The sequence below is a fragment of the Thermobia domestica genome, chromosome 12 (assembly GCF_964235325.1).
Source record: "Thermobia domestica chromosome 12, izTheDome1.hap1.1, whole genome shotgun sequence".
Classification (NCBI taxonomy): domain Eukaryota; kingdom Metazoa; phylum Arthropoda; class Insecta; order Zygentoma; family Lepismatidae; genus Thermobia; species Thermobia domestica.
The window spans coordinates 171,900,004-171,913,568 of NC_137465.1; positions in this window are offsets into that span (position 1 = coordinate 171,900,004).

Consider the following 13,565-nt stretch of genomic DNA (forward strand, 5'->3'; position numbering starts at 1 on the left):
GGTCTGTAAAATAAATAGCAGTGTTAGTTTTACATAGCCTTTCTACGTCTGATAATCTTTTATATGATTTTTATTTCTGAATGTGATTTTTGTCTGTTTTGCAGTAACGATAGGAAAAGAAAGTATAGCAATCGTGAAAATAATCGAATTCGAGATTTCAATATATTTACAGAGCTATGGTCTTTATATGCCGAAAAGGGAATTTTTGTATGTCTATTCATCTTATGATCCCTCCATTTGTTCATACCAATGTATGTACACTCATTTGGAGGCCATAGGGCCGTAACATGTGGGGGCATGGGGCAACTGCCCCTTCCCCCCAAGGACGCTCGAGGGGGACCACTTTAAGACAAAATTTTCTTACTCCATATACGATACAAACATGAAATTATAAATGAAGCATCAAACAAGTTCACTACATTACATAAACAAAAACAGCACACAAAATGTGGAGCTCCTCCCTGACTAAGCGGTTAGCATACGCGCCTTTGGCGCGGTCGACCCGGGTTCGATTCCCGGCGGGAGCTCATGTGGTTCGGATTCCACGTTAATCAGTAGGTCCACGTCTCATATAGCCTCGCTGCTGAAAGGGACGCTAAACTGAAATTCAACTCAACTCAACTCAGCACACAAAATGTAAATAAAACAAAAACGAGTTGTGGGCCCATTTCAGTAAAAAATGTCTACTGTTAAGGGAACTAGAAATAATATATATTCGTATGGCTTTGAGATTTGTCAATATTGTCTCCTTAATTAATTTGTCATGTATGGAACGGGCCTAGGGACGTAACTAACGGCCCCGCAGACTTCGCCGTGCGGGAGGACCCACAGGCTTAAGGAAGCCCACAAAGAGTAAGAGAAAGATGGAAAGAAGGGGCCTGTTGCGGAGGGAAAACTTTTTCTAGAGGGTCCAGATATTAATGTTCCCCCCTTCCGAAAAAATCTAAGTTAAGGTCTGCTTAAGTATATATAAGATTCTAGAGTTTTTCATTTTCAAATTTTCTTCCTGCTACCCAAAATAAGGGCAATTTACTATCCCACAAGAGGCCGTTTTCTTTTGAGGGTAAGTACTTTTTGAACGATTGCCTTAAAAGGGACTCTCGTGATTTTGTTTGTGAAATGATATATTTCACTTTAACGTCCCACGTTTACGCCCGTTAGGCTAACTGTAAGGGAGACGGATGATTAAGGCTAAGTGAATGATGATTAGGAATGGGCACGAGCCGAGCTAAAACTCAACTCGACTCGAAACTCGAAGCGAATTCGAGTCGAGTCAAAGGTAATTTTCCCGAGTCGAGTTCCGAGCCGAGTCACTGTTTTGAGGTCGAGTTTCGACTCGAGTCGAGTTTGAAAAATGGCTCGCTCGTTTAGCTCGTTTTGAAATCGCTGCCTGATCAGACTGGAAAGCGAAAGCTAGGAGAAATATAAACAATAATGTCGAATACTTTTAGTGTTGCTCACGAGGTGAGACACTGCTCGCATCTCGCCTCGTCTCGATTAACAAGACGACAATGGATTTTTATAACGAGACAGCCTCAAATGTCGTGAGCACTGTATATACTGTAGTTCTTACCACCAAGGCTGAGACCTGCACGGTGAAAGTTTTGAGCCGAAGCAGAAGCCCAACCGGTGTAGGGATGTTAACCGGCTTAGCTCGGTTCAACTGAGCGAACAGCTCGAGTCGGCTTGGTTGAGATGAGGCACCGACTCGGCTGAGGTTAGCCATCGTCTCGAGCCGGTTCGGTTTGTTTTGGCTTGTGTCAGTTGGAGGGTGGGGGTGGAGTGAGCTGTTGGTTCGACTCGATAGGGAGTGAGCTGTGAGCCGAGCCGCTCGAACCGTTGAGAACCCTAAGCCTGGACCAAGCAGTTTTGAACATGTGTGGCTGGCGTCTTCTAACTTTTATCAATTTTTGGTACGAGCCCGATACTTGCTCCTCCGGAACTGAAACCCAGAACCTTGCCTCCTAGACTTCACGACTACCGAGGTCAGCAGTCAACTAGCTTTTAGTATTCAGGTACAAACCACCTATCTTTCATGTTTATACGCGGTGTTGTAATAATAATAATAATAATAATAATAATAATAATAATAATAATAATAATAATAATAATAATAATAATAATAATAATAATAATAATAATAATAATAATAATAATAATAATAATAATAATAATAATGTTATAGTAGTAGTAGTATCCTTGGTAATAATTATATTGTCTATGTAGGATACTTGAAGAAAGTACTTCAAACTACACACAGCATTTGGCTCGATTTGGTTCAGTTTGGCTCGACTCGACTCGAAACTGGAGTCAAATTCGAGTCGAGTTTCGAGTCGAGTTGGATTATATTTTTCGAGCCAAGTTCTCGAGTCGAGCTCAAAGATGTCTGTTTCGAGTCAAGTCGAGTTTCAATGAAAACTCGCTCGAACTCGCTCGTGCCCATCCCTAATGATGATGGAAGAATTGGTGAAAGAAGTATAAAATTTATTAAAAAGTATTATGGTTTCTCAAACTCAGGGGACAATTGCCCCCTCTGCCCTCGCCAAATAACGCTCAAGTCTGGGACTCCTACACTGCCAAAAGAAAATGTAGGTGGCCTACTTAAAAAGGTAGGTTATATGCGTAATTCCGGTGGTTTTTGGACTTAACGTACAGCAGACGTATAACTGAAAACGCGTGTTTTATAATACTTTCCGAATAAGTGTACCATCTATACGTACTTTCCGTATGAAACAGTATAGGCGGTCAGGATCTCACATACAACTGGACGTATACCTAGTATAGCATAAAGCTGAGGAATGTAACATAAGTATATGCATGTGATATTCGGAAAACTGTTAGATGTCAGACATCCTGCAACGGCATGATGTAACATCTAAGGACTGTACGTATGTAGCATATGGATAACGTATGCTCCATACTGATTTTTGTAGTAAGCAAGAAGATTCCTTATATTTGTGCAATATACCGCTGTTCGGAAAACTGATTTTTCTCAGTGTATACATGATGCACCCTCAAAGGGCATCAACTCGGGGGGGCCGTGGGGTCTGGGTCCCCCAAAGCTCATGTGTGTCCCTTTACTGTATTTGTAAATTTACAATATTTGGCATAATTTGAATGCAATTTGTTTTAAAATCCTCATATATGCTTTCTGCCTCTGAATTGGCCGCTCCCCAAATTTACAGAGAAATCGGCGCCCTTGGCACCCTCCCTAAATCATTTATTCATACACGTATGTAAAAATAATTTTAAATTTCTTTAATTGTTTTGATCTCAATACATTAACTACCACCTGGATACAATCTTGGTTACCGTTTCTTTTTACATAGATTATGCAGTTTTTATATATTACCTCGTGAGCAACACTAAAAGTATTCGACATTATTGTTTATATTTCTCCTAGCTTTCGCTTTCCAGTCTGATCAGGCAGCGATTTCAAAACGAGCTAAACGAGCGAGCCATTTTTCAAACTCGACTCGAGTCGAAACTCGACCTCAAAACAGTGACTCGGCTCGGAACTCGACTCGGGAAAATTACCTTTGACTCGACTCGAATTCGCTTCGAGTTTCGAGTCGAGTTGAGTTTTAGCTCGGCTCGTGCCCATTCCTAATCATCATTCACTTAGCCTTAATCATCCGTCTCCCTTACAGTTAGCCTAACGGGCGTAAACGTGGGACGTTAAAGTGAAATATATCATTTCACAAACAAAATCACGAGAGTCCCTTTTAAGGCAATCGTTCAAAAAGTACTTACCCTCAAAAGAAAACGGCCTCTTGTGGGATAGTAAATTGCCCTTATTTTGGGTAGCAGGAAGAAAATTTGAAAATGAAAAACTCTAGAATCTTATATATACTTAAGCAGACCTTAACTTAGATTTTTTCGGAAGGGGGGAACATTAATATCTGGACCCTCTAGAAAAAGTTTTCCCTCCGCAACAGGCCCCTTCTTTCCATCTTTCTCTTACTCTTTGTGGGCTTCCTTAAGCCTGTGGGTCCTCCCGCACGGCGAAGTCTGCGGGGCCGTTAGTTACGTCCCTAGGCCCGTTCCATACATGACAAATTAATTAAGGAGACAATATTGACAAATCTCAAAGCCATACGAATATATATTATTTCTAGTTCCCTTAACAGTAGACATTTTTTACTGAAATGGGCCCACAACTCGTTTTTGTTTTATTTACATTTTGTGTGCTGAGTTGAGTTGAGTTGAATTTCAGTTTAGCGTCCCTTTCAGCAGCGAGGCTATATGAGACGTGGACCTACTGATTAACGTGGAATCCGAACCACATGAGCTCCCGCCGGGAATCGAACCCGGGTCGACCGCGCCAAAGGCGCGTATGCTAACCGCTTAGTCAGGGAGGAGCTCCACATTTTGTGTGCTGTTTTTGTTTATGTAATGTAGTGAACTTGTTTGATGCTTCATTTATAATTTCATGTTTGTATCGTATATGGAGTAAGAAAATTTTGTCTTAAAGTGGTCCCCCTCGAGCGTCCTTGGGGGGAAGGGGCAGTTGCCCCATGCCCCCACATGTTACGGCCCTATGGCCTCCAAATGAGTGTACATACATTGGTATGAACAAATGGAGGGATCATAAGATGAATAGACATACAAAAATTCCCTTTTCGGCATATAAAGACCATAGCTCTGTAAATATATTGAAATCTCGAATTCGATTATTTTCACGATTGCTATACTTTCTTTTCCTATCGTTACTGCAAAACAGACAAAAATCACATTCAGAAATAAAAATCATATAAAAGATTATCAGACGTAGAAAGGCTATGTAAAACTCCCACTGCTATTTATTTTACGAAAACTAATGGGAACACAGTATTATATAACCTTCCCGAAATCTTACTTCCTTAATCAAATTAACCTACACAACTACAATGCTATAGCACTATTTCTTGGTAAAGTGACAAATTTCTTCCAAAATTATACAAATTTGTGGGCCTGCGTTCGACAGTAGCACTGATTAAATCGAAAAATTAATAATACCCATTTTACAATATTTCTAGCGATCGAAAAACAATGAAGGTACGAATCTCCCCTGAAACTTTCTAACTCCAATATCTTAAACTAAATCATATTATGGTGCAGTTATTACTAAAACATCTATTTGTGAAATACGAACATTTTTTTTTTTTTAAAAAAAAAGAAAACTTTATCTAAGGAAGGCTCATGCCATAAAATACACTATGAAATATGGACAAGGTCGCTATAGAGAAAATGGTCAGAAAAAAACACCCTGAAAGTAAAGTGATTTTTTTTCAGGAGGAACTCCATATTATCAGCTAATTAATTAAATATTTATTTATGAAATTTGAACAAAATCGCTAGATTCGTTTTTCGGAAAATCATCCGGAAAAACTCATCATCTGGCTTCTTACGAAAGAAATAATTTATGTCACAGTATTGGGTTAATAAAATATTGATGTATGAAATATAAACAAAATCATTAAAGCCGTTTTGGAGGAAGCCATTTTTTAAAAAATTTTCACCCTTCAGTAAATTAATCATATTTTTGGGGCTAGGGAGAAAATTCGTAAATACGTTGGGAGAACCTTACAAGAAGGTTTTTTTTTTTTTTTTTGCACATAACAAACATAACTTTCTTCTTGCTTCTCATTGCGTTGTCGATCTTATTTTCACTTGCTAGCCTGTCAGTCGAGATACACAAAAAAACCCACCACCTTCAATTGATCCTTCCTGACCTCAGCCTTCTCCAAATTTATTCTATGTATTCCGTGCCATTCCTCTTACTGCGATTACCGTCACTTAATTCCATTATACCATCACTTAATTCCATTCCATAATTTAACTATGATATCATTTAGGAATTACCGAGAAACTTGTGTGAAATTTTGCCCAGAACATATTCTATGTATTCTCCCTATCTCAGTCTAGTTCTTAGTGTTTTCTACATTTTTCATCGCGTATTTTCTTAAAGTAATTAAAACGAATTTAAAATAAATATTTTTGTATTAATATCACGCACTGACCAATTGGTCTGGGAGCACGGAAAATTTAAGGGAGCATAGCTGCGAGCTTTCTTGTTATGATACACTACTTTACTTTTTATTTGGTATCAAATTGAAAAAGTTAATTTTAGTAGGTCGTTTTTGCAACAATGTTACGACGTGTCGGCAGAGAGCGAAAGGACCCGCGACATCGTCTCCAACGCAGATGATTTGTGTTACTTTGTATCACTGTGTTAAAAGCTGATTTCTATGAATATGAATTTTGAATATGTCATTGGAGAATTTAAGACCATGATTCCATTCAACAGAAGCAGAGGCACCAATTTCCGGGGTGTTCCGGTGCTCGAGTACCCCAAGAATCTTTGTGTAATGCTTAGGCAACCACACAAAAATAGAAGAGAAAGCAATAGGGATGCGCACGAGTTGAGTCAAGCCGAGATTTAAGCCTGTCTTGACTCGTCTCGAGAAAATGTTGTCTCGACTCGAAAATATGTTTGTCTCGACTAGACAGTTTCTGTCTCGACTCAACTCGAATTCGAGACGAGACTTCTCGAAATTCGAGTCGAGACAAAATATACGAGTAAAAATATACGTACACATCAGCCAGAACATTATGAATACCTACCTAATTGTCATTGCTCATTTAGAGAATTTATGAAGTTCACTTTATCACAATAATTTTATACAAACTATATAATCAAATATTATTATTATTATATTTGAAGTACAATCAAATATCACGACAGTAGTAGTCCCCCCCGTATATTGAGCCGAGTCAGCAAAAATTTTTGTGACGTCATAGGTCAAAGGTCAATGACCTTGGCCCGGGGTCAATGACCGAGGGGTACCTAGGACCACCCCCTCTAAATTTTGGCAGGGGTACCATGGCCCACCCCCTAAATTTTGGCAGGGGTACATAGGACCACCCCCCTTAAATTTTGGAAATTGCCAAATCTAAAAATTTGGTATGGTAGCCTAGGACCATAGTATGTACCTCTATCAGTATTGGGTGTCTATGTCGTTCCCTTTCATGGGTAAAAAATTGCCAAAAATTCAAATTTCGGAGGTTTTTGACCTAATTTATCCCCTTGGATGAGGTGTTATTACCCTATATAGTTATATGGGCGTATACAGGGGTCCATTCCCTTTCATAAGACATGGGTATATTAATGCACCCCTTTAAAAATTTGGGAGGGGTACCTTGGCCCACCCCTTCATTTTTAGAAATTGCCCAATTTAAACATTGGGTATTATAGTACAGGACCCTAATATGGATCACTATAAATTTGGGTGGTCCACCTCGTTCCCTTTTAGGGGTACAAAATTGCCAAAATATAAACGTAAGCAATACGTTGTACCACGTGTTTGGTTTTCGACCTAATTTATCTCCTTGGATGAGGTCCTATTACCTTATATGATTATATGGTCATGTATAGGGGTCCATTCCTTTCATAAGACATAGGTACATTAATGCACCCCTTGAAAATTTAGGCAGGGGTACATAGGACCACCCCCCTTAAATTTTGGAAATTGCCAAATCTAAAAATTTGGTATGGTAGCCTAGGACCTTAGTATGTACCTCTATCAGTATTGGGTGTCTATGTCGTTCCCTTTCATGGGTAAAAAATTGCCAAAAATTCAAATTTCGGGGTTTTTTGACCTAATTTATCCCCTTGGATGAGGTGTTATTACCTTATATAGTTATATGGGCGTATACAGGGGTCCATTACCTTTCATAAGATATGGGTATATTTGTGCACTCCTTTAAAAATTTGGGAGGGGTACCTTGGCCCACCCCTTCAATTTTGGAAATTGACCAATTTAAACATTGGGTATTATAGTACAGGACCCTAACATGTATTATGATAAATTTGGGTGGTCCACCTCGTTTCCTTTTAGGGGTACAAAATTGCCAAAATATAAACGTAAGCAATAAGTTGTACCACGTGTTTGGTTTTTGGGTCAATTTATCCCCTTTGATGAGGTGTTATTACCTTATATGGTTATATGGTCATGTATAGGGGTCCATTACCTTTCATAAGACATGGGTATAATAATGCGCCCCTTGAAAAATTTGGGAGGGGTACTTTGGCCCACCCCTTAAATTTTGGAAATTGCCCAATTTAAACATTTGGTATTATAGTACCGGATCCTAACATGTATTATGATAAATTTGGATGGTCCACCTCGTTCCCTTTTAGAGGTACAAAATTGTCAAAATATAAACGTAAGCAATACGTTGTACCACGTGTTTGGTCTTTTGGCCCAATTTATCCTCTTGGATGAGGTTCTATTACCTTATATTGTTATGTATAGGGGTCTATTCCCTATCATAAGACATAGGTACATTTGTGCACCCCGGGAGGGGTACTTTGGCCCACCCCTTAAATTTTAGAAATTGCTTATTTTATATATTTGGTATTATAGTACTGGACCCTAACATGTATTATGATAAATTTGGGTGGTCCACCTCGTTCCCTTTTAGGGGTACAAATTGCCAAAATATAAACGTAAGCAATACGTTGTACCACGTGTTTGGTTTTACCTAAGTTATCCCCTTGGATGAGGTTCTATTACCTTATATGGTTATATGGTTATGTATAGGGGTCTATTCCCTATCATAAGACATAGGTACATTTGTGCACCCGGGAGGGGTACTTTGGCCCACCCCTTTAATTTTGGAAATTGCCCCTTTTTACATGTTTGGTATTATAGTATAGAACCCTAATATATATTACTATAAATTTGGGTGGTTTACCACGTTTCCTTTGATGGGTACGAAATTGCCAAATTTTAGTACAACCACGTGTTTGGTTTTGGCTCAATTTATCCCCTTGGATGAGGTCCTATTACCTTATATGGTTATATGATCATGTATAGGGGTCCATTCCATATCCCCTTAAATTTTGGAAATTTTCCAATTTAAGCATTCGGTATCATAGTACATGACCTCAACATGTATCATGATAAATTTGGGTGGTCCATCTTGTTCCCTTTCATGGGTAAAAATTACTAAAATATAAACATAAGCAATATGTTGTACCATGCGTTTGGTTTTTGGCCCAATTTCTTCCCTTTGATGGGGTTCTATTACCTTATATGGTTATATGGTCATGTATATGGGTTCATTTCCTATCATAAGACATGGGTACATTGACGCACCCCTTGAAAAATTTGGGAGGGGTATCTTGGCTCATCCACTCGGTTTTAGAAATTGTTTTAATATAAGCATTTGGTATCATAGTACAGGACTTCAATATGTACCACTATAAATTTGGATGGTCCACATCGTTCCCTTTCATGGGTAAAGAACTACCAAAAATCGAATTTCGGAGGTTATTGACACCTATTTAGCACGTTATATGGTTTATTACCTTTATATGTTTATGTTCCCTTTTAAATTTGGGAATTATCAAATAACAAAATTCGGTAAACGTTTTCTAGGACCCATTGGTGTTCCTCTTATGGCCAAATATTCAAAATTTAAATGTTATTGACCGGCTTTATTATTGAATAAGTACAGGATTTATTACTTTTTCATAAGACACAGGTGTATTTGTGTACCAATCTTTAATTTTGGGAGGGGTACATTTCTTATTGTCATATCAATAATTGGTAATTGTTCTTTGGGTAAATCATTATGATCACGTGATCAGTTATTGACCTATGATGGGATTAGGAGTCCAGGACATTGGTACATTGAAACTTTGTAGGATAATTTGAGAATGCGTCATTGGTATTGATTATTACAGCCAAATATAAACGTAAGCAATACGATGTACCACGTGATTGACCTTGATGAGGTAGTGTACAGGGATACATAGCTAACCTTATTGAATCTTATGACTCATAGTCTTAAGGGAATACATGCTACAACACTGGCAAAGTTATTGTAGATGCAATTTGATTGGTTGATCACTATCTTTCGTGCAATCTGATTGGCTGATCACTATCTTTCGTGCAATCTGATTGGTTGCTGATTTTCAAATCTTTGCTGCATTCAGTTTTTTAAGTTTTGTTTAACATTTAAAAATCTTGGTTTCGTTCAACATTTTGGACTCACTGATAAATATAATCAAAACCGTTTATTTGTTAATCGAATAGTTAAAAACCGGATAAAGTTTGCCGGTTAACCGTGAAACGTAATTTTTTTTTAGTTTGAAATTTTTTGTTTTAATTTTTTGTTTCAGAATTTTGTTTGAAATTTGTTTCAAAATTTTTTGTTTGAAAATTTTTTTGTTTGAAATTTTTTGTTGCAAAATTTTGTTTGAAATTTTTTAAAATTTTTTCGTTTCAGAATTTTGTTTGAAAATTTTTTTTTGTAAATTTTTTGTTTGAAATTTTTTTCGTTTGAAAATTTTGTTTGAAATTTTTCGTTTCCAAATTTTGTTTGAAATTTTTTTTCAAAATTTTGTTTGAAATTTTTTTTGTTTCAAAATTTTGTTTGAATTTCTTTCGTTTGAAATTTTTTTCGTTTCAAAATTTTGTTTCAAAGATTTTTGTTTGAAATTTTTTGTTTCAAAGTTTGGTTTGACATTTTTAAAGTTTGTGCACTTATTAGTAAAGAACCGGAACTGTTTAGAACTAAAACCTCTGGCAACATTGTGGTGCAATAGTACACGTTAGAACATGGTGCAATAGTACACGTCAGAATATGGGGTTGTACTTGAAATGAAAAAAACACAATTCATTGAAATGGATCATTTTATTACACTCCACATACATCCATACCAGATAGTGGTTCTGGATATTGTCGATACAATGTATTTTGAACTTCTTGCACTAGTTTGTCTTTAGCATATAATTTTAATTCCAATTGAAGTCTTTTAAGGTCTATTGCAATATCAATTGGTGGAAACTCAATGTTCATTTGATCACAAATAAACTGTTTATCAATACAGGTATGCACCCACGAACGATGTTGACAATATCTAGATACATGTTGTACAATATGCATAACACATTTTTGAAGGAATATACTTGTTTTGTTGCACACTTCCACTGCATGTTTCACACACTGAAATACGCTGATGAATTTGTTCCATTCTGTTTGTGTTAGATACACCATGTTGCGTGGGACATGGAATGTACTCTTTTTACGTAACAGCACCATCTTCTCTTCGAGGACTGTACGCATCACTACTTCATGATTTGAGCCTAATGATTTGACTATGGTCACATTTAGCTCATCATTCATTTGGTCGATTCGTGACATTCTTCACAGGTCAGTTGTACACCAAATTGTTCTGCTTTGCCCAATCGAATCACTGGGTCAAATGTTCTAGCACTGATACCAATCATCACATGTTTTGTTTATTGGATAATAGCTTGCGAAGATGAATTCTTTATCGTTAGAAGTACACATCTTTCCTCCTGAAAAGCACTTGCTCAAATGATTTCACGGTATTGGTTGATTTATAGTTATTACTGACGTCATTGGTAAGGAATGTGCTGACGTTTGAATTCATGGTTTCATCACAGTTCCTGACGTCATGCTGACCAACCACATTCATACAACTATGTCTGATGTGTTGATGTTTGAATTCATAATTTTGCTGACGAATCCGACTGTGTACTAAATTCAAGTTGATGACTTCGACCCAAGAGTCTTTTATAGCATAAAGATACAGATCCTGTATTTAAGAAACGCAGCAGTTCTTCTTGTTTTGATGCTTCCATGGGTAAATATCTTGCTGGTAAAATTATATACTTATCATTTTCAAGCTTCACTACGATTCTTAATCCAAACTTTGTAGGGATCATTTGGCTAGCTAAGATTCTATAAGGTACATTCTGTTGTAAATCAGTAATCTTGGTAAATGATTTCATCACATCACGTGTGTTTAGAAACTGCAGACAAGTAGCCATGATGACGTTATCATGAATACTAACTCGAACGATACTTATATATGATGCAAAACTGATGACGTTGCATTATCGTGTTCTGACGTGTACTATTGCACCATGTTCTGACGTGTACTATTGCACCACAATGTTGCCAGAGGTTTTAGTTCTAACAGTTCCGGTTCTTTACTAATAAGTGCACAAACTTTTAAAAATGTCAAACCAAAGTTTCAAACAAAAAATTTCAAACAAAACTTTCGAAACAAAAAGAATTTAAACAAAAAAATTTGGAAACGAAAAATTTCAAAACAAAAAATTTCGAACAAAAATTTTCAAACAAAATTTTGCAACAAAAAATTTCAAACAAAATTTGGAAACGAAAAATTTCAAACAAAATTTTCAAACGAAAAAAATTTCAAACAAAAAATTTACAAAAAAAAATTTTCAAACAAAATTCTGAAACGAAAAAATTTTAAAAAATTTCAAACAAAATTTTGCAACAAAAAATTTCAAACAAAAATTTTCAAACAAAAAATTTTGAAACAAATTTCAAACAAAATTCTGAAACAAAAAATTAAAACAAAAAATTTCAAACTAAAAAAAAATTTTACGTTTCACGGTTAACCGGCAAACTTTATCCGGTTTTTAACTATTCGATTAACAAATAAACGGTTTTGATTATATTTATCAGTGAGTCCAAAATGTTGAACGAAACCAAGATTTTTAAATGTTAAACAAAACTTAAAAAACTGAATGCAGCAAAGATTTGAAAATCAGCAACCAATCAGATTGCACGAAAGATAGTGATCAGCCAATCAGATTGCACGAAAGATAGTGATCAACCAATCAAATTGCATCTACAATAACTTTGCCAGTGTTGTAGCATGTATTCCCTTAAGACTATGAGTCATAAGATTCAATAAGGTTAGCTATGTATCCCTGTACACTACCTCATCAAGGTCAATCACGTGGTACATCGTATTGCTTACGTTTATATTTGGCTGTAATAATCAATACCAATGACGCATTCTCAAATTATCCTACAAAGTTTCAATGTACCAATGTCCTGGACTCCTAATCCCATCATAGGTCAATAACTGATCACGTGATCATAATGATTTACCCAAAGAACAATTACCAATTATTGATATGACAATAAGAAATGTACCCCTCCCAAAATTAAAGATTGGTACACAAATACACCTGTGTCTTATGAAAAAGTAATAAATCCTGTACTTATTCAATAATAAAGCCGGTCAATAACATTTAAATTTTGAATATTTGGCCATAAGAGGAACACCAATGGGTCCTAGAAAACGTTTACCGAATTTTGTTATTTGATAATTCCCAAATTTAAAAGGGAACATAAACATATAAAGGTAATAAACCATATAACGTGCTAAATAGGTGTCAATAACCTCCGAAATTCGATTTTTGGTAGTTCTTTACCCATGAAAGGGAACGATGTGGACCATCCAAATTTATAGTGGTACATATTGAAGTCCTGTACTATGATACCAAATGCTTATATTAAAACAATTTCTAAAACCGAGTGGATGAGCCAAGATACCCCTCCCAAATTTTTCAAGGGGTGCGTCAATGTACCCATGTCTTATGATAGGAAATGAACCCATATACATGACCATATAACCATATAAGGTAATAGAACCCCATCAAAGGGAAGAAATTGGGCCAAAAACCAAACGCATGGTACAACATATTGCTTATGTTTATATTTTA